The sequence below is a fragment of the Triturus cristatus genome, chromosome 7 (genome assembly GCF_964204655.1).
Source record: "Triturus cristatus chromosome 7, aTriCri1.1, whole genome shotgun sequence".
Classification (NCBI taxonomy): Eukaryota; Metazoa; Chordata; class Amphibia; order Caudata; family Salamandridae; genus Triturus; species Triturus cristatus.
The window spans coordinates 920379869-920397695 of record NC_140590.1 but is presented as its reverse complement, the minus strand read 5'-3'; positions in this window follow the sequence as shown (position 1 = coordinate 920397695).

Genomic DNA, 17827 nt, shown 5'->3' with positions numbered 1-17827 from the left:
TCAGGACTGGGTCATAGGTTTGTCTGAGATCGCCAGGAATCGGCGGTTTAAGTACAGGCAGCAGGGGGCGTGGCCTGAAAGGGGGCGGAGTCAGCGCGCACACCTGGGATGATGGCGGCAGCTGAGAAGCGCGAGGTAGGGCGTGGCAGCTCTCAAATCAGCTGTGCGCAGAGGGCAGAGGAAGCGCTTGGGTGCGTGTTATTTAAAAAACACAAAACAACAGTGACACCACACAGGATAATGAAATTAGCAGTTTTAAAACAGAACAATCACAAGAGTACCTCCAGCTCCCGGCTTCCGCCTCAGGACTGGGTCATAGGTTTGTCTGCCAAATATCCCAGTGAAGAGGAGATTAATATTATCACAGCATCAATTAAACCAACTTTGAATTTCAATAAACCCATCCCCTCTACAATCATTAAGGACCTCAGGCAACTAGTTTTTCCCCTCTTGATGAAGACTGTTAACTCATCACCAACTCATGGCAAAATTCCAGACTGATTGAAGATTGGTCAAATAACTCTGATCCTGAAAAAAACAGGCAGGCGACCTGGCAGACCTAAACAATTTTCATCCAGCTTCAAACATCCCCTTCCTCGCAACACTGGTGGAAAAATGTCTACACACTCAACACTGTCAGCACATTGAACAGTTCAACCTGTTCGACAAGTTCCAATCTGGATTACTATCAGGACACAGCACAGAAACAGCTATCCTGCACATCATGTATGATGCTCTCAAAATCCTGGACTGAAACAAGTCTTGCCCACTCATCCTCCTCAGCTTGTCTTCGGCATTCAACATGGTCAAAGACAGCGCTCTCCTAGCACTAGAGGAATGCAGAATGGGAATACCTGGAATCATTCAAAAATGGTTTGCATTTTTTCTTCAATATCGCTCACAACGAGCCAAAGTTGGCAGTTCACCATCTAACGGATCGTCGGTCAGGTGGTGAGTCTTTCAAGGATCCAACATCTCCCCCACACTCTTCAACATTTATATAGAACAAAGATTACAATGGCTGACAGAGATACTCAAGCAAAAAAACTCTCATACCACATGTACGCTGATGACAGCTATACTTAAAGATTTCCTCTGTGGAGGTCATCATCTGACTCACTCACACCCTAACAAAAACCCAAACCTAGCTGGCATCAAATCTTGGCAAAATAAACTCCCTGAAAATGAAATTCCTCCTTATCTCTCCATCCAACAGCTCCAGAATGGATCAACCACCTAGATTCCCTCAATTGCAAACCAGCTATATCATAATAATGAAATCCCCTCAGAATATCCCTGGGTAAAAACCTTAAATGCAAGCACATTAAGCACATCCACTCATAGTGAGATTCACTAACCCAACATAAGCAGGAAGCTGAAGCTATTCATGCTGCCTCCAGATTTTAATATCACAGTATAATCACTAGTCGCATCCAGGCTTGACCATGGTAGTGCAATCCTCAAAGGTTTAACAAAATCACGAGAAGGAGACCCTTATCATAGTGACGAGACTGATAAGAGAAACCAGACATTTTGACCATATTACCCCATCTCTCAAGCCTCTCCCGTGGCTCTCTTTTGGAGCCAGCATCCAGCTGAAAATTGTGAGCCTAATGCCCAAAGCCCTGGATAATGATTCTCCGATGTTCCTCAAAAAAGCTCACACTCGAGTTCTCCAAATGTCTACAGCTAAACGCCAGAGATTCAGAAAAAAGAAGGTTTACTCTTGCAACTTTCCAGGTTCTGCCCTGAGAATATGGAACTCTCTGCCATTTGAGATTGGGACGAACCATTCGACCATAGCTTTCAGGCAAGAGGTTAAAAAGTTGCTACGAAACAGATACTTAACACCCTCCTAATGATACGCAATATTGTTAGGCCTAGCAACCAAGCCTCAAGAAAACAATCATGTACTATAAACCTTTTGTCTTTGGACTATATTTGCTTTTTAACAGGTGTGGAGTTTTCTATGTACAACTCTCTGATATCCTTAAGTCACGTTCACGATTTATAAAATTTTGTAAATATAGACTAGTTTTGTATGGCAAATAAAATGTAATTTATTAGCAAGCACTGGCATGGAAAGGTTTTGAGTTTTATCTTTAACTTATAACATTGTTGCAAAGTCCCAAGGATACAAAGATCAGTTACTTAAAAAAAAAAAAAGTCTTTATGATTGGGACAACAGCCATCTATTTCCTGTAGATAAAATGCATTTTGTACGTCTAATAAAACGTTCCTTGTTTTAAAATTTAAATATATGGATGGAGTTGGCATTTATTAATTTGGCAGATGGTGAAAGTGGTCACATCCTTTTCTCTCATGTTGTTGTTGGGAGATGAAGTGCCTTTGCCTGCCCAGATTAAGCATTTGGCCAGCGTTTTGTGAGTGGGCTGCTGGCAAACCCATCTGCAGATTCATTCATTTGAAAGAAGGCAGTCACGTAATGAAACCTAAATGCGATGTAAGGAATACAGTACATTTTTGCTCCAGGGAATGCCAGGACAATCTCTTCAGTGTTCAAGTGATAAACTGTTATTACCAATCTACAATTAATTTTACTTCATGGGTGATTTTGCCGGGGAACAATGCTTTGCCTCAATTCATCTGCTTTCCCTCCTCGTTTTTCGAGTTCTACATTCTTCAAATGATGTTTCCTGTATGAGATTCTACCCTGCTACGTTTCAAGCAACTCATTGAAGACAAAGATAGCAGCCTATTCATTTAAAAGCCCTCAGCCTACCAGTGAAACCTAAAAGAAAATTTTTTTTTCCTTCTAGCCATTGATTTTCCCAAAGAGCTTTAGTGGTGTGGGTGCAGGCCATGAGTCCTAAATTATAGAAATATGTGGGCATAATGGTTTAACTGATGCACATAAAATCTGGTGTGCATTCTGAAATTCCCTCCTCCAGGTTTGTAGAGTCAGGTTTAGCAAACATTGCCACCAGCAGACGAGAATTAGAATGTTTATTGTTTGACTAGCGGTAAAATAGGTGGAATTTTTGGACTGCTGCGAGAGTACAGGATTGCAAAGTTCAATTAACACCCCAAAGTCCATATTTTGTAGGCATTCCAAAACCTTTTGCAGGGCCGTTTCTCGCATAGAAAGTTACTCAGAATGTTTTCAAGTGAGGGACTTTCTAAATTGGAAAAAGGAAAGTGTACTCCTCCATATTTCATCCAGCTTTGTATGAAGAGCTTGCATTACGAGAGAAATGTTGTCTCTTTGATTAAAAATGAACTGTAAGAAATTGGGTTATTTGTTGAGGAGGGTGGAAGCCCCAATCAGCAACTAACACAATCCTTGTCAGGGTAAACCACGAAAAATAATTAAGTTAACTTGAACTTAACGCTCTGGCAGCTTGACACAAAGCATTCAGGCTTAATCTAGAGACAGTGCGCAAAGTGTTTATGCGACACACAAAACAGTAATAAAGTGAAAATACAATAATAAATAAATTATACCAGAACAACAAAAATCCTATCAGTAGAATCAGAGACATTGATTTTGAAAGTCATAAGTGAATATAGCACCATAAAGTGGATAGCACCAACTTTGGTTACCTGGTTATGCTGGACCAGGACAAAGTCACAAGTTTAGGCTGACTGTGATAGAGCTCAAGCCGAGTACTGTACTAAGTTTGTCCCACTGGGGGTTGCACCTTTATGTCCTTGGTGTTGAGATTCCAGGTCCTGCATCGGTCTGTGCGATGCTGCTTTGGGGCTGCTGAAGCCACCTCAGGTGCTATGATGCGCTGCTTTATGAGGGCCTGTGTCGGGCTGCATTGCACTGCATTGGTTCTGGTGAAGCCCCCTAACAGGAGCTGCAAGGTGCTGCAATATTAAGCCATACGCGTTGTTACCTCACACTGCAACAGTTATGGTGAAGCCTTCAGTTGAGCCCGAGGGAGTACACTCTGACTCCTGCCAAGGGTCCAGGACCCACAGGACATCTCTTGGGGATCAGGACTCACTCCAGCATGTCAGCAGCAGGGTTCAAGCAGTTCCAGCCAGGTCCAGTTGGTGCTAGTCATCGTGGCAGTTGTAGGGAGATCTCTATGAACTTGTGTCTCTGTAGCTCAAAAAGGAGGTCAGCCAACTGACCCTTGGAGTCAACACTGGGGAGCCTGGCATCAAGGGAAGCAGGCACAATCTTCCTTCTTCAAACAGACTTTCTGGCAGGACGGCAGTACTTTCTCTAAATCTTCCACAAGTCCAGGAGTTTTCTGATGAGCGGTTTTGGAGGTTTCTTTTTTATACCTGGTGCCAGGCTTTGTGTGGAGGAATTCCCTGACCTACCTCCAAAACTGGTTCAGGTCAATTCTTCCTCTTCCCCTGGTCATGGCTCTAAACTGTCTAGGGTGACTAAAGCAGGGCAGGCATCAGTTTATTTTGCATGTGCTTTGGGCGAGGTCCTTTGAAATGCAATCAAGGCAGGGTATAGTTCCTCCCTAGCCATCCTGCCAGGAAGACCCTCCCCCAGCCACACCCAGGCCACATTGTTAGCTGCCAGGGCCCAATACATATTCTGGTTGAGGGACCATTAACAGGCCTAAGCAGCTGGAAACTGTTAGAAAGGCCTCAGAAACGCAGAACAGGAAAATATAAACTTTCTACAAGTGACATTTTCAACATTTTAATCTAAAATCTGACTTTACCAATAAGGTGGCTTACAAATTACAATTAATTTGAGTTTAAACATAAGTTCTCTAGCTGCTATCAACCTGAATCATTTATTAATTAAAATACGGTAACCTAGTCTTAGCCTATTGGAGAGATTGGCCTTTCAACAGTGAAAGATGACTTTAGGAGTTTTCCACTTTCAGGACATATAAAACTTAAAGACATGTGTCCTACTTTTTACACACTATGCAGAAAACCCTAGACGTAGTTAGGGCCTAAGTTAGGGGTGATTGATACATTTCTTAAAGGAAGGTTTAGGCCTGGCAAAAGGTTTATTTTACCAGGTCGAAATGGCAGTTTAATATTGCACTGCAAGCTGTAGTGGCAGGCCTGAGACGTGTTTTAAAAAGCTACACTAGCAGCATTTAATTTACAGGCCCTGGGAACATGGATTACCATTTACTAGGGACTGATGAGGAAATTAAATACGCCAATTATGCCTAGGCCAATTTGACCATGTTTTAGGGAGAGGAGAGCATTAGTACACTTAAGCGCTGGTTAGCAGAAGTAAAGTGAATCATCCTGATGCCATCAAAAATAAGATCATTCAAAATCAGGGAGTGAAGCTAACAATCATTTGGGGGAAAATCACAACAAAGATTTCAGGCCTAACAAGAACATAATATATGCTTTTGCACATTTGCACCAAATGCACTTCAAAGGATTACCCACAACATGGAGAGTCTGCTGGAGTATGCATAGAGAACAAAAGGTACACCATAATCTATGGTTTGCATAGATTTAGAGATGCATTGTCGCTTAGGAGAATGAAACACGGGTACACCTTGAGAAATCATAGGCCTACAAGTACAATGCATAAATGTTAATATTTTTTGTTAATCAGATCACAAGGGACGCTCTGAGAGGCTGATACTTGCTTATAACAATTAAGCTAGTTGCATACCAGACTGCAGCAAAGCAAGCTATCAAGCTTGCTACTCAGGGAGCACCAAGCAATTTCAAATGAGAGTTTTCTTCTGTTCCCCAAACACCAGGGCACTGGTACAAGTGAGCCCACATACCAGGACATTGGTGCACAGTGAGTAATGGAAATATGGCCTCCTCTGCCTCCGTGACTTTAACTCAGATGTACGGCAGAGGCTTCATCTTGCAAAGAGTACAACACAGTTATCACAGTGCCAATAAAGATTGATATGTACAGCCTGATTTTGAGTTTTTTTAATGCCTCAAAATTAGAATATTATCTAAACATATACAAATATATGTTCAGTAAAAATGAAGGTCCAACAACTAACAGTGCACAAATAAAATGCACACTAAAACAGGGAAAGCAACCTTGTAGTTCATACAATGTTTGCAAACATAGGGCCTGAGCACCAAGTACCAAGATGGCCAGGGTACCGCCACTGACAGGTGGTCGGTGGTGGTTTCTCGGCCTTTGTAACAGGGATGTCTGTCTGCCATATTACAATGGCTTCTGAATGGGTGGCGGTCGGAAACACTGACTGCCACCGTCCCGACAGGCAGGCTTTACCCAACCGCCTGTCGGACTTCCCTGTAGTCACAGAATGGCGGCGGTGCCTGTAGGGATTACAATACCCCTTTCTGCTGGTCGTTCCGCTGCAGTCAAACCACAGCAAAGCGGCAGAAGGAAAGGGATTTGGAGGCCTGTAGCGGGCCCCGCTGACCCACTGGGCCAGGGACATAGGCTCTGGGGGACACCTATGGTGCTCCCTACATATACCTACACCATTTTGTAGGCACCACATGGTGCCTGTCATGTAGTGCAGGGATATGTGTGGGGGGTGTCTGTTTTGTCCTGCGGCGGCTGCTGAAGAGCACAGCACCCGCCACAATACAAAACATGGGCAATGGGACCGCCATGGCGGTGGTCGCATCCTAATTTGCTCTGTGGGACTGCCGCCTTGTAAGCGGGCAGTCCCAAAAACGATTGAATGGTGCACAGACGAAAGTTTGTCCGCTATCGTAATGACCCCCATAGTTCATTTGTGAACACTAGAAAGTCCAAGTAAAGTTTTTAATACAAGAACATAGCCTTGCAGAGACACCACTTACTGGCCTACACATAGCTCTTCAAATATCCTACTTTCCCTACGCCTACCCACTCCTGGAGTATTGTCTCCCAAGTGGCAAACGTGTACATACACCCCTGCGCTGACCTAGAGATACTGTGCAAGATTTCATATTTTTATGATAATTACAAATAACACATAAGGAAAAAAATGCAAAACCTTGATAGCCCCAAATTAATAGCTGATAGTGAAGGACTCGTAGAATAATGGGAGGATCAATACCTCCTGCCAACATCTGTTTGCACGCTTCAGTTTAACAAGCCTAGTGATCGTGAGCACCGAAATCAAGCAGAAGCAAAGACCTACAATGGCAAGTGATACAACGGCGATTTTGTACTTCTGCAAGGTAAAACAAACATTATTAAAAGAGTAGTCTTTGCCACCAGACGTTCACTTCCGGGGCTAGGTTCAGACCTTGCTCTCGGTGTAGATCCCTGCCATCAACTATGAGAGAGCTGTGTGTACTTTGGTAAAGAAGGTGACATAATTTGTTAAAATTAATTGTTATTAGTAAATTTTCAGGAAAGGAAATAAGCATCTTTTGCAGTTGGCTGAATTAAATGCATGTTTATATCCACTCAATGTGGATATTATGCATAATTTGCTTTGCATATAAGATATTAAGAGCCAACTTGAGAAACAAGTCATTTTAATTACCTTCCTATAAATGGGTTATGTCATGAAACTGACTTTAAACGAGGATGATAATTGTTTAATCTAAAATATAGAGTTTCAGCTAACACCTCTGCATCAAAAGAGAACAGTAAATATAGAACCTATTAAAGCAAGAGAAAGCTCCAAGGCACAGCACCAAGTGCTTGCATCACTGCTGATCTCACTCTTTCAAGCAATGGCCTAGCTAGATCTTTGGTCGCCCGTGGTGGCCACATGTAAGAGCGGGGGGGGGGAGGGGTGTTTTGGGGTGATGGCGAGTCCTGTGTTTTCCACCTTGGGCAGCCACAGGTAAGAGCGGGGGCATTGGCTGCTGCCCCAAAGCTCGTGCTGTCCAGGGCGGATTGTGCCCCCTCCCCCTCTTTCCTCTTGCTTTGCCACTGCTTTCAAGGTCCCACTTCCTTGTCTCTGGGACAATGCACAATGCCCTCCAGAAAGGTTTGGAGAAAAACAAGGACAAAAGCTTTAAATAAAACTGCTTAGGTCTAATCAAAGTAGCAATACATGTCCCACAAACCTTCCAAATAATTCCACTGAAACAAGTGCAACAATTGCAACTTAATTAAATTAAATATATGAATTCAATGTTTATTTAATGAAGCTGCATGGTGAAACATTTTTTAAAATATCGGACTAATATCTCAACATTTAGCTCACCGTCTTTTCTGGAAGAAAGACCTGCGTGCCCACAAACCATCAAATAAGTCCACGTATATTCAATTCAGACAGGCTAAGCAGAGATATGCACTGATGAGATAGAGCTACCAGGCTAACAACTAGTACGTACCTGCTGAAAGGTTATTATACTCGTTGTGCAGAGAATTGCAGTGCTAGGTGCAAATGAAGAAAGAAGCAGAAATCATAGCTGGTTACTTAGAATCCCTTCGGGGATCCAGAGAACAACAAATCAAAAACAACTGATGCTCATCTTGAAAAGATATCAAAAGAAATAGAAAACCGACAGAGTAACCAAACAATCAACAAACTGCAAATCATGAATATTATACACTGGGAGGAAAACTTCGAGGAAAAAATAAGGAGAACAAAGTTGCAAATCATAAAGGAAAGACATCCTTTGCTTAGGCAACAATAATTCTCCTAGACACAAACGAGCTGAGATTCAGCAGGAAACAATCACCAAAAATATATTCACATACAGGATAATATAAGTAGGTTCCCTGTATCATGTACTGCTTTTTTGCATAGAACTGAAGGCTCTGATAACCAAACATTAAATGAGGACCACGAAGAACGCAATCATTTAGGATCAGAAAGAAATGGTAATGTATCTACTCATGGACTAGTTCCCAAAGTTACAAAGCACAGAGCAGTAATCGCCTTGCAGGTTTCTGAGCTCTAATGTCTGCAGCACGCGTGCAAACACTGAGATTTTCCAATTTAATTTATTCACTGTATACTGACAATTTCAGGAACTCACATACCTTATCTACATGGACACTCCACACTGCCTGGCATTCTGATGAGGCCCCTGGCGTGCTTAACATTTCCCTGAAAAACCCTTCTTCAGTTACTCACTTAATGTTAATATCAAAGAAAACCACTTTCTGTAAATTTAGGGGGGTAACGATCCATTTTTCAATGGCCCCCTTATTCATTCCATCAGAGTACTTTTCATTTGATCTTATAATTTTGTCCACTTTGTTTATACTGGGTTCCTGCACAGTTTCAATCTCTTGGTGTTTAGAGAATGGCAGAAATATGGATGCTTAATCCATATACGATGGGTGGGGCATCTACCACATTTGCCTTTCATTTCTTGGAGTATTGCTTATGGGGCTGAGAAGCCACCTAAAAACATATTCACAATCCTTATCAGGGTGAACCACTAAAGTCATTAAATCAACCTGTGCTCAACCTTCTGGTAGCATGACACAAAATTAAAAACAGTTCTCAAACTGTAGTAAAGTGAAAACACCATGCAAGAAAAATCCCAAACCAATTTAGAACCATAGAGTAAATGTAAATAAATAAAATGATGAAAATCAAATACTTAGAACCAGAAATATGGATGTTTAAAGTTTGAATTAAAAATAGCACCAAAAAGCACTTGGCAACGACCACAGTTCTCAAAAGTTAAGACCAACAGTGATAAAGCATAAAGCATGGGTCGAATGAGTTGGATACAGGGGTCAGATTCCTCTTGGTGGAAAGTTTACTTTCTGGCTTAGAAACTATTATGGCAGAAAAGTGGTCATCGACGAGTCGCCGGAGGGGAAAGCTGAATCTGAAGCTGGGCTTAACTACAGTAGGATGCTAAAGAGTGGGGTCCTGGTGTGATCATCGGTAAAGGTGGGAGAGTTCCAAGCAGGCAGGAAAGCCTGAAGCTGGCAAGGCAAGGAAGGTCTCAACATCAATTGGATGCTGTTCGGTGTGGGTCTCGATGAAACACTCTATGTTGGGACTTAAAAACTTTTCTGGAAGTCAGATCTCCTTCAGCTGGGCACACCAGCAAGATGAGGGTGACTGGCCATTCAATGTCGTCAACTGCAGCTTCAACAACAATCCCATATGCCATTGGTTCTCCAGGAAGAAAGTTGGCGCAAAATGTCTCTGTCTGTTTTTTTGCAGTTTGCACTAGGCTGGCCCAGGGAAAACCCTTTTCCTCAGCTGCAGATCACATCTGTCAGTCACCTAACCTTAGCTTGCCCACAGTAGGTTAATAGTACCACCATGGCCAGCAAAGTGATGTGGTTCATTCTGCATCCTAAGTCACTACTTCCATCCCCAACCCATAGTCAATAAGGGCAACAACAGGCAGATGACTCTGACAGCTGTCAGTGTCAAGAGTCAGGCCCCTGGCCATCAGCTGTCAGCTGGAAACTCCAGCTTGGGCTTTGGGCAGGGATCACTTTCAGCCTTCGGGTTGGCAAGGAGTCTCCCACTTGCTCACGAAGTCTTACTGACCTCTAATGTTTCTCAGAGTGGAAGGAAACAACCCTGGATGATAAGCCTATTGTTTCCACTCTACCTCCTGTCATCTCAGGGTATGTATCTGAGATTGGCCCCTCATTCCAGAGCCTATACCATGATGCTGAACAGGGCCCTGGCAAGCTAGTACTTTGTGGGTGAACCATCATCCCCTCGAGGGTGACATACTGTGTCTTGCTGGGGTCTGCCTGTGGCAGATCTCCTGCCTCTCTGACAGCACAAGAAGCAACTCTAAGTCTGAAGTGGCCTCACCATGGTCAGTCTTGGGGTGTTCTTCTTTCAGAGTGGGTAACCACTGTTCCATTGGTCCTCCAATGGGGGGTTTCCTTCACCTCCTACCCCTTGCTCTCCATGAGGGCCTCCGTGCTCTCTGTTTGGAAGCAGTGTCCCCAGAAACCTGAGCTTTCGGGGCATCCTCAGCAGCTGCCCCCCAACTCCTCCATTGCTGGTGATAGTTCATTTTCCAGGATACAAACGATGGGCATCTGGGGACTGACAATGAACCTCCTCTGGTCCACTTCTATCCACATTCCAGGGAAACCAGAGCCATGGGGCGGACAAAGTCCTGCACATGTGCCTGGGTTGCCCTGCATACCTCTCCTAGCAGATATTGCTTTGGGGAAACTATTCCCCCCACCCTCCCCATGTTCTGAATGGCACAGGTATCCCTTAGAGTAGTGACAGGGACCCCGTTCACTGTGATCTGCTGAGAGTTGACAAATTCCCGCCCTCAGAGATCACAAGCTTACCCTCTGGGTCCACCTCTTCACTAAGGGACACTAGGGCATGCTCTACCCTCTGCTCCTGGGGATTACCTCCACTCAAGGCCACACCAGCCACCCCGGAGGAGTTCCCACCTGTTGGTGGCTTCCTGTTATAAACAGTGTGCCCTGACTGTGCCCTAACAGGATACTGTCATAGCACTTGGGTTGGTAAATGGGTGGCCTGGGCTTCTCCTCATCAGAGCCTCCTTCCTTATCTTTAGAATGGGCATATGAATCCTTTCCACTCACACTGGTTTGGGAGCCTTCTGGAATTTACTATGTTTTGCCCTAAACCTCCATTTAGTTTCGCTTCAGGGGACCTAATCCACCTTTCACTTCACTTCGCCACTCCAGAGTACTTTTTTTGACATGCTGGTACAGACACAGAGGTCATCCTCCCTCTCCATCTATCTGGGCACATTGAGCTTTAAATCAATAAGGTGTTGGTGCAACTGTGCAAAGCTATTACTGAGCATGTGCTCACTCATGAATAGATTGTACAGCCCATTATAGCCACTCACTTTTTTGCCCTTCAACCAGCCAACTAGTGCCTTACATGAGCAATCCCCAAAATCAGCACTGGACTGATTAGACAGTCTCTGACTATCTTTAAACTGTAGGCAGTATTTTTCTTGGGTAAGACCATACTTGACAACAAGGGATTCTTTCATGGGGGCATGCCTCATCCTGTCAGCTTTATCTAGGGTGAGTAGGATATCCCTCCCTGTGATTGGCATATGCTTCCAGAGACTAGCCCACAATCCTACTCTTGGACTCTGTGCATAAACACAGCTACCCACAGACTTCAAATCACTAGTAAATGTCACCCACAACCATGCAGCACATGCTGTTTTGCCTCACTTCAATCTATCCCATGGTGTACCATGCTCAGTGAAAACCAAAATGAAAGACTATATCTGCCTCTGGATTGAACTTGTGGCACACATAGGTGTGTGTCCAAGGTAATGAACAGTCACCTTCAACTCAGCCATTCCGGACTGTTTCTCGGGCCACCTTCCTCCCCCACTGAGACTGCGTTGTGTGAACAGGAGAGAGCAGAAATTTTCCATATTTATAGATAAGGTGCATTTCTGTTTTCGACTTGTGCACTGTGTGCTGCCTAACATCAGCAGAGGCACCTTTACAACAAAGTGCAAGGGTGCTTGCGTTAAGTGCAGGATTGATTTTGTGCAGGAGGAAATACTTTTCTTCACAAAAACAATCCAAAGAGACATTTTCCTCTTTCTGTATGAGCTGCAGAATGTGGCACACCTAGAAAGAAAAAATAACAATGAAAAATAGAAATATTTCTCCTTGTTGCATCTCTATAGTGTAGGCACAGCATTTTGGTGCAAAACCCATATTTTCAAATCTTTGTAAATCTGGGTTTGCATCAAAATACATATGTGGATGCATGGGAATATCCATGTTCCACCCAGGTAACACCTACCCTCGCAAAGTAAGAACAAGACAGCACTAAGCACTGAGTTGTGTTACTTTGTATTTGCTAAATGACACTAAGCCATGCAATATGGCTTTGCAAGACTTAGTAAATGTCAAAAATGACTTTGCATTGGGGCTGCACCACAAAAGCGACCAACCCAGAAGCAAAATCATAGTAAATCTGGGCCGAAGTGTATTTTGGGATCAAAAGCTCCCTCTTCTCTAGCCTTACTTTATCACTAAACTATAAATGCACAGATGTTACCCTGATCCCTTTCAGGTTAGTGAAGTGCCTGAACAATCCTTAATTGCCCTGTTTGAGTAAAGCTGGGTCACATTTTCAACAAAACCATCCTTTGAAACTCAAGCCAATGTCTCTGTTGCTTGAGCAGTATTTCACTTCTCATCAAATGCAGCACTTACAGGCCAGCTGCAATCCGGCTACTGCTTATTAGAATGCAAGCGGTTTCATGCAGGGAAAGTATAACTTTTTTTTAAGTTAGTTGTCCTGTATATTTATCAAAATTACGGACTAGCCGCAATTCTTTTTTTTTTTTTAAACTGTGATTGAACCATTTCTGTAGCGTATTGCAAATCATTAGCTGTACTTTTTCTTCATAGAACCAGCTTCAGTCCTAACAGTCAAAATAGCTTTTGAGGTTAATCACTGTACGGACATGAGAACATTAAATTCTTACATATCATACTGGCAGGAGACTTAATTTAAACCATAAAGGTGGAGTTCCTTCCTGTAAAAATAATATGTATTTATTTTGACAGTTCTGCCTGAAGGTTTAAAGGCAGGAGCAGTCAAATTACATGTATAAGCCTCAAGCCATGTTTTGATTGTCAGCCTAGTGAGTGGTACAATAGATGCTGCAGTCCACAGGTGGCATTTCACTTTCTATGCCATGACTGTATTTTTCTAAGCCCTAAACTATAACCTAACTGGAAAGCTAAGTATGCCATTTGTTGTTTAGCCAATGCTACCATGTTCTACGGGTCAGAGCACATACAGTGGGCTGTATGTGGTTAATAAAACATGAGCATCACCCACAAGTTTTAAGGTTATCATTCAAAACTCATCACACCAATCAATTTCTTAACTTGACAGGCAATGGTAGTAGACTAGGGTATTTATATGATCCACCTGATAACAAATTATTTGAACTACAAGGCATGCGACGGACTTCAGCAGCATGTTAAGTAATTGTCACTCCATTTGTGGAATCTAAAGCCAAAGTATTAAATCCCTCAGGGATTCCCCACACCACATATCTCTGTCCTCCATGCAAATCATAATGAGGATATCAAAGGTTGCTTTGCAATTGGATGCACCAACAAAACAAAGTTCAACCTGTAGACACAAACTCGCTCTTGTCATGCAGCCGCTACACTTGTGCCTTTATCACAGTCAATACCTCCAAGCCCAATCAGTTGCTCCAACCTCAACGCTATGGTGGCCTCTGTCTGATCCTAAAGTGTTTCTTCTCTGCTTCAGGCCTTATCACTTGTAATTCAAACTGTTCTCTTAAAGAGACTTATCTGCTGCTCTGCCCTCGCTGATGCCTGCCTGGCTGCTCCTCTCGTAGGCTGAAAGTGGATGGTCCCTTAGGGCACAGGCTCCACACCCAATCCAGATGCTTCTCTCTCATGAGAGCAGCACCAGGATTGGTCTGAGCAGCCTCATTTGCCGCTCAGATGGTGAATTGGAGCCTGTGGCTTTTCTCCAACCTGGCTCTGTAACACAGTTGGGTTGGGGAAAGATGAGTGCGCATGAGTGTTTGGCTGGCCTATGATGGCCAGCCAAACACACATGCACACTTAAGAGGGCACACTACTCCTCCTAACTGCCATGTCCGTCCCCGCCCTATACTTATCGTATTGCTGGGCTCAGACAGGATAAATAAAGTCATAACATTGTATTGTTATCATTTTATGTATAGCCTGCTGGCATGGGCTATGAGGCAACGCTCCTCTGCCATTATGGAGGAGCCGTCCCTGACGTCGTTTCATTGATCGCTCATTGGTCTTGCTCGTCAAGCTAAAATTTCCTAAAACAATTTTTAAATTAATTCTTCAAACATTTTATCAAGATAATGATCCTTTCTTTGCTGTCAGTAGGATGCAATAAAAAGATCATACCCAGAGCATTTTATACTTAATGGGGTATATTCACAGGAACGTGTGATAATTACCGCAAGAGTAGCTCAAAACAACTCTCAACATCGCAGCTCATCGCGGGAAAATAACCCTGTGTCAACGTGGAATTCACAACAAGGCGGTACCATGCGATAGTCTGCCTAAACCACGGACAATGTCCGCGATACAGCCACCTCGCTGGAGATAAAAACACAAACCACAACACAAAAAACCTGCGATGAGCCAAAGCGCGATGAGGAAATCAGCGTTAAGCAGCACCAGGCCTGCAACACACACCTGGCAGGTGGGGAAAATCACCATAAAAGTAGAAAAAACACCCAAACACAAACTGACCAACACCCAAGCACCATGGAGGCACCCACCCTGAATGACTCTGGGTCATTGCCCAGATCTATAGACTGTCACAATGTACAATGCCATGCTGTCTGAATGTCAACATTTACCATGCAGCTACATAGATGTGGACACATTGCAATACACCATCATTGCAGGGCCACTGTCAACACCCCCTGCAGAGCAGTTCCAGACACTGATGACGAGGAAGACAAACCCAGCATCGATGCACAAGCCCTCCTAGACATCATTGACATCATCCGTGACTCACCTCCAGGATCAGGGCTGACCAGCTGCATCATGGAGACCCCACCCACCACCCAAACCACCCAGCAGAAGGCACCCACATCCCCAGCAGTCTCCCAAGACCCCAGGAATAACACATGGCCTTCCAACGCCATGTGCTGGAGGCCCAGAGGGAGACGGTTGAGCAGGTGCGGGCGGGGTTCGACCTCATGGCCACCAAACTGGACGCCATCCATGGGTGTCTAGGCCCGCTCCATGGTCTCCAATTAACCCTGACTGACATCACAGGAGTCCTGATGCAGAGAGAAGAGCACCTGTCCACTCAGAGGGGCACCGGCGATACCAGCTGTGAGCTGGCACACATGTGGAGGCTCATGGAGGACATGGTGTGGATGGAGGTGGAAAGGATGGCAGCGACCGCTGTACATCAGCGAAATGTTGCTGGGATCTACCATGCCCTGCAGATCATCATCATGGCATTGCTGCCACAATGCGTTGCGCAGATGAATGCTGCTGCCCCCACACCATCTACATCTCCGCCCCCTGGTGTGCCATTGCGTCACAGTGTGGCAGACGTAACCACTCAGGCACCTGATGTGTCAGTGGCACACAGTGCCTCAGCTGGTACTGCAACACCCACAGGTGGGGCGGAGCACACATCCGGGGACGAGGACGTGGATGGGTTTGTGATCAGGAGGCACTAGCATTCATTTACGCCTGGCCTGTTTCTGCTTGGTGCCGTACATGGCCTCATGACCTTCTACTGACCCCGATACACTCTGATGCACTCACCTTGGACAGCGACATGGCCTGCCATATCCTGTTTGATGACCAATGACACGGCGAACAGACTGTAGACTGTACCGTTCCTCTTCCGCAGTACTTGTCATCCCCAGATGGACTCTGGCTGGCCCTCCATAGGCCCATATTGTGTAGTGTGCTCGGCATTGCCCTGTACTGCTCCAGCTGCAGAACTGCACTGGATGTGCAATAAACATCCAGTGATGCACTGCTGCGTCATATCTTTCATCAATCATGTATGAATGTGTGGATGAATGTAGGGACAGTGATTTCCCTTGTGGCACCTTAAGGTGCGGAGCAGGAGTTTAGCCTGCGATGATGCCCCGTCCCGGCGGGCCGGACAGCTCAGGTTTTGTGTGCCCTGCTGGACCGCAGTGTAGGCCAGAGCCAGTGGGCAGCGTGGGCCTACTGCCACGTGGTGTTGCTTCCGGGATCCCAGAGTTAGTGGCATTTGTTGCTTCGAAAGTGAATGTGTGAGGCTCATTTTTTGTGACGACACATGCATGTCACCAGTTGTGATTGTGCGACATCAAGCGGATTATTTTGTACATGTTTAGGTGTAGCTGATATGCCATGTCTTTGGTTGGGGGGGTGCCAGGGAGGGGGGGGGGCTTGGGATGGTGGCGGCGGGTGTTGTGGTGCTCTTGGGTGTCCGGGCTGCATGACCAGTGGCTCCATGGCATCTGCTGCCCTTCCGATGTGGGTCTGGGCTCCCTTTTGTGGCGCAGGCTGTGGTCCGACTTTGCACCAGGTCAGAGCAGGTGTTATTTTCCTGCGGCTAACGCACCTTATTGCCTGTTTTGTGTTCTTATCGCAGTTCTGGCTGGTAGTTGTGAATGTTGTGGAGTGTTGTTTTTGCGGCTTTTGGCACGTGAACGCCTACTCTGCATCTCATTAGCGATAGTTGCGGGGTCATCTGTGGCAATGTTTTTTGCAGCTGCTATCGCGGGTAAACTGGTGCTGTGGTCTGTTAACACTAGCTTGTGATTGGGGCGATAAGTTTATCGCAACTTTGACTGCGATAATGTGCCGTTAACTCGGCGATAGATCCTTGTGAATATCCCCCTATACTTTTTGGCCAAACGGGAAAGTAGTTAAAATCCCTTTAGCACAGCTGCTGCATAACCCACAAAATGCAATCGTTGTTATTGGGCTAACTGCAACCATGCTATATCTGTAGCAGTTGCATTTTAAATGACCTTCTCTGTCAGCAAGAGGAAAGATCCCACTGCAAATTTCATTCTCGTGAAAGGTGACCTATTGTACTAATAATTAAAATATGGAAAACACTAAGGGGCAGATTTACAAGCCCCTTGCGCCACTTTTATGTCACTTTTAACATGGGAAAAGTGACGCAAAAATGGCGCAAGGGTTTGTAAATCTGCCCCTAAATGTTTAATCGAAAACATCAGCAAAAGTATTGTCATCCGTTTCTCTCGTTACACATATGATATATTCTAGTTTCAAATGCCTTAAAAATAAAATTAAAGTACATTTTAACTTTGTATGTCTTTGCACAATGTATGCATTTATACCTCACACGTAAGAACAGATGCATGCCTCAGAAAGAGTACAAACTACTACTTGAAGAAACAAACTGCACACCCTATTAAAAACCATCCATTTAGGAGGCTAGAAGGAATACCCGTTCAAATAATGATTGCCTAAAGTCATCACTCCCTCTTCTCCCATCCCCTAAGCAAATGGTAGAAATGGCTG